Source organism: Salvia miltiorrhiza, chromosome 1 (assembly GCF_028751815.1).
Source record: "Salvia miltiorrhiza cultivar Shanhuang (shh) chromosome 1, IMPLAD_Smil_shh, whole genome shotgun sequence".
NCBI lineage: Eukaryota > Viridiplantae > Streptophyta > Magnoliopsida > Lamiales > Lamiaceae > Salvia > Salvia miltiorrhiza.
This window is the reverse complement of record NC_080387.1, coordinates 6,215,777-6,221,140: the sequence shown is the minus strand read 5'-3', so window position 1 is coordinate 6,221,140 and position 5,364 is coordinate 6,215,777. Positions and strand designations below refer to the sequence as shown.

At 35.9% G+C, this 5,364-nt stretch overlaps 1 long non-coding RNA gene across 1 annotated transcript; it reads left to right on the top strand.

Moving 5' to 3' along the window:
* Positions 1-3,266: 3,266 nt before the first annotated feature.
* Positions 3,267-5,111, top strand: LOC131016280 (uncharacterized). The gene is made up of 2 exons (XR_009098908.1): positions 3,267-3,523; positions 4,822-5,111. It is a non-coding gene; the product is annotated as an uncharacterized LOC131016280 (long non-coding RNA).
* The last annotated feature ends 253 nt before the right edge of the window (positions 5,112-5,364 follow it).

Sequence of the window (5,364 nt, the reverse complement as noted above, 5' to 3'; positions counted from 1 at the left end):
TTCTGGATCTGACTGTGTGCGTCTCGAGATCAGTAAATGGGGAAAAGAAAGCGAGTAACCATCGAACGTACATGGGCGCCCTCAACGAGAAAATATTTTGGTCATGCTTGGAAGCGGTTTTCTGTTTTAAAACCTTCTAAGTCATGATTGTAATGTTGGATAAACTTCTTTTATCATTTCATAAAATATTTCAAAAACTCATGCCCCACTAGGTGTAGGAATATTAAATTTAATTAATACTCGATTTGCCCGATGATCGTCTCTTGGATTATCTTAATTCACCATACATCGATTAAACCTAGCATGCTCCTATTAATTTAAGTGCTGCACCTTGGAGTTAGAATCACTTACTTGTGAATTGAACGCTGAGGCTGTTGACGATTGAATCAAAAGACTCCAGTTCTGACCTAATTCATCACTGAACAGGTCAGCCAACTTCAACGCTCCGTTTGACCCCTCAAACGACCTCCAATCGTATTTTTTACAGAAATACGAATTCTTCGTCTTTGAAAGAGCTTTCTGTGACCGCCTATTTAACCTCAATCGAAGTTCTGTAGAGGATGTTAGGGCTATTTTTCGGAGACTGCCAGAACTTGGTTTCCAGCAAAAATCTGACTCTAGCTCAGATCTTCTGAACTGTATCCCGCTCAGTTTCCAACGTTGAATGGATAACGAACTATGAGATCTCCCAGAGAATTTGACCCCTACAGCTGGCGCCTCCTTATTGCTCTGCTATCTAAAACTCTAATTTTTGTGTCTTATGCTGAGAGCAAATATATGTATTTAAAGACAAAACACAGACCTAGGGCCTTAATAACTGTAGTAGGCGACTCCTACTGGGCTTAGGAGACTTTGGGCCAGTCCAGGGATCAGATACAAGGAATAAAGATGGGCCTCAAATGAATTAATTCTTATGATCAGCCCAGATCACAATTAATTCATAAATATATTAATTCATTCCACTAGAGAATCAATATTGACTTACCCATTTATTACCGATGATGAGTCGGGCTTGTATTTAGACTTATTAGACATTCGTATTTATAATATCCGACATCCATTAATTAATTAAAGCTCTGACAACTTATATTAAATAATCTGTTTGTAATCCTTAAGTAGTACCACTCAACCCTTATTATTGCGTCTGAACTTAATCAACCTGCAGGGTTTAACGCAATAAACCTTTTGAGCTCCTTAAGGGGATGTCATTATCCTATACCGGATACGGGTACTAATACAGATAACCAAATATCATATATTAATCGCTATCACCCAAGATATAGAGTACTCAAGTTAATATATAACTCTCACCCATAGTAAATCAAAGCGATACACGAATCAACATATATATTTGAAACCTTATTAGTATTAAGATCTTATTAAGTCACTGAGATCTTGATCGTTCACATATGTCAGATAGAAGAATACATCTCACTGTGATCCTATCAATACGTTACGACGTACTAGTATAGACAAATAGTCAAGACAAACTCCTTCCATCTATACTGCAGCCTAAACCAACGACTAGTCCTAGAGTCGTCTCGGCTCTGATCAATTTTATGTCTCATAAGGTTATTCCAATTATATGGTCTTATGTGATCTACAACACACCATATAATCTACTTATATAGAGATAATTGGACATACATATGCAATTATGAACAATTCAGATAGGAGATTAGATAGTGAACTCAGGAATCATTGTATACAAGCATAAAAGTTCTTGCTTTCAGTATACAAATCCAACACTAGGTGGTACACTAGTACTTAGCCCAAATTCTTTTCAAATATTTTCAGGGTAGGCGATTGACGTGCACGGTGCTGAGCTGGAGAGTGTGTCTCCCATCAAATCTACTACCTACTTCAGGGTTGCCCTATCCTATATTACTAAATAAATGAATTGCCTAACTATGTTGAGCCCAGACTCGTTATTCTCATTTTGCTGCACATGTTTGATGTTATATATTAGAGACTGCGAAACTAAACCTATTCGAACCCTTGAGGATTTTTCGTACTATAAACTCATTTTATGTCATCAATAACTTCCATTATAATAAGTCCTTTTATTTATTACATTTCTATATTTCCCCAAGTATGGGCTGTCACAGTATATGTTATCGTCACACACACCAAGTTAAGAGATAGCAGAGATAATTTCATTAATTACCTATCTTGGATTCGGGGAAACGGGAGAACAGCCCGTGAGCCACCAGGGCTGAACTATTCTCCACTAAATTCTTGCAAATAAATGGTTTTACAGAGTGGAGGAAGTTAAGTCTATTAAAGATTTCTAAATCATCATCAGAGGGAGCAGGGAGAGGATGGTACGACAGAGTATGTCACTTCAGATGCCAGATTACGTCAGTGACGTTGGCGAATGCGCGCCAGGTCCCCTTGTAACACCCCGTAATTTTTTTACCCTATGATTGATAGGATCGAGACACTATTATGAGCACTGAGATATTAGCAGTAGCTTAAGACGGAGATGAAGTTTCTCAATAGATTGAGATATGAGTATTCTAGAATTCTGATGATGGAACTAGTGAATGAATTACTTTGAGAGAATGAGTTTTGATAGAGATGCTGATTGAACTGGGATGAGGATATAGATTCTATTTTCGATAGAGGAAGCATAATTATTTTGAGATGGTCAAGAGTGTAGATTTTATGATGATACCTGACTAGAAATAGAGCCAAGATTAGTGAGTGAGAATTTCTATAGAGAGAAGAGTCGTATTTGAGAGACGCCTAAATTGACGTGAGATTGTGATGTTACGTTTTGGGTGAGATTATTTGATTAATTGTTATGTGACTGCTTGATACATGTGTATTGTGATGGAGTGATTTATGATTTTCTTGAGCATAATAGCACGAGATTAATTTTAAATTTCGTAACGAACGAATTAATTTTAATCGGTGAGTAGTAAAGTTACTATCTATATTATAGATTTTGCTAACGAAATTTCTCGGAGTTTATTTTCTGAGATTGATGTGACGTGATTTATGTGTGCACTAATTATATTATTATTATTTTAGTCACACAATTACTTGATGATTGATTATGATTTTATTAATGAACCACTATTCTTAACTTAATTATTTTTACTACACTTTACTACACATTTTACCACTCCGACACATTATTTATTAATTAGCTAAGAGATAATTAGTGCAAGTGGATCATCCACATGTGTGAGCATTAAATGAGAATTTATGAGCATTTATTTGAGCAAAGTGACTTAGTGAGTAAGTTTGATAATCAAACAAAACAAATTCATCTCTCCTCTCCCCCCCCCCCCCTCATTTCTCACGCCACTCTCCCCTCTCTCTTCTCCCTCACTTCTTTCTCTCACTATCACCATTGAAGGATAATTTCCAAGCTTCTCAAATCATATCTACACCATAGATATCCATTAAATCAAGCTTTAAACATCTTTGATCCTTGAATTAAGAGCAACTTTGGAGGGATTCTAAAGCTTGAAGTCAAGAGGAGGATTTTATTATTCTACTCAAGAATCATTGAGTAAGTATTAGATTTACTTAGATCTAATTATATTTGAGTTAGAGATGAGTATATATTGATAGATCAAGCAAGAAAACATCATCCACTTCATTCTTGCAATTTTCGAAAATTAGGGTTCATACCCCTTCAAAAAAAGTTCATCATCTAATCTTAAATTGAGATTATATTCATGCTATTGAGATCCTATTTAGTCCATTTCTATATGCAAAGGATGGATTTAAATCGATATGTGAATTTTTAGATGAGTTAGGTTACATGATTTTGAGAAGTTTGAAGTTCATGGATGGATTGTTGATTTGGTTATGTATGAGCTTTTGAGATTGTTGAGATGATGTTTGATGGATTAGAATGATGATTAAAGGTGTTTGATGAAGATTGAAGTGAGTTAGTTTGATGAAAGATAGAGTATAGTTGGCTATATGCTTAAAGTTGGCAAGTTGATGAGTTATTTTAAAAACTTTTAAAAAGCTACTGACTTGATGAATTTCTACAGGGTTCTTGATACCCAAAAATATTGAATATTTATGGTGAGTATATCAAAGTGTTATGAACGTCCATGTAAAATTTCAAGTCTTTTGGACATCGTTTGCTACCCTTTCAAAATACAAAACTCCAACTGCAACTTTCTACCGAAAGTTTGGAAGCAACAGACCTTAGAGTCACCCTTCTCAGTAGTTTCCCCTGACGTTTTGCCTTCCAAATTTTTATGGTAAAGATATTAATGTGTTATATATCTACCCACAAAATTTCAAGTCATTTCGGCAATGTTTACTATTTTTGAAAAATCAAAATCTCTGGTTGTGATTTAACTGTCAATTTCAGTTTGATGAAAATTATTACTGTTGATGATGTTTATGAGTCTGATAAATATTTTGAGATTTATTGATGTTGAACTAATTGACTTGCCACGTTTTGATGACGACGAGCCTGTATGTCATCCTCTACTGATGAGACGAATTCGGGTCCTGCCACAAGCGGGATTGTGTACACAGAGGTGACCGTGAGCTGTCCTTCGGGTCGGCCGGTCACGGTACTTGAGAAGGAGGCCTACTTCTCAGTACCTTAAATGATGATGATTTATAGATGTGGTACATACATAACGAGAATTTTGACTGGTCATTTATTTATGATGTTTATGATTGTTAACTGCTTACATGGGTTCTTTTGAGTAAAATCCTCGTGTGTTTCTTATGTGGCAAGTTCAATCTATAGCTCTAAGAGCTAGTTTTCATTGATTTTTCGGCATATGTGCACTGAGTATTCTGTACTCAGCCCTGCATGTATTTCTAAACGTGCAGGATAAGCGAGGAGGGAGATTGGACTGGTGCTGGCAGGGGTTTTGTTTCGGATGATCGTCATTATACCGTAATTATTTTCCTTGCGGTAACATCAAGATGTTGAGGTTTATTTTGAACTTAATCAATAAATTTACTCCCGGCTATATGTCTTCATACATATAGTCTGTTCGCATTTTGCTGCGATACTCTGTATATCCCGAGTCATTGTGAGTAATTAGCTATGTCTACTTTGTAAAGGTTGACAAGAATCTCGATGATTTAAAAGTTATAAAGGCAATCATATTTTTATTGATGATGATGTCATCTTTCTTGGTTTATCACGTTTCAGTGATTGCTTCCGCTTGACGTTCGATCTAGTTTTCTCTTTTTACCTTATTAATTTATTTAGTCGTATCGATACCTGGTCTACGCTATCACTGGCTAGGCGTCGGGCTGCGACAGAGTGGTATCAGAGCAGGTCGTTTGCTCTGAGTTTCTTTCTCGATTGAGTTAAAACTCTTTGATTGAGTTAAAACTCCTTGATTGAGTTAAATTTGTGATTTT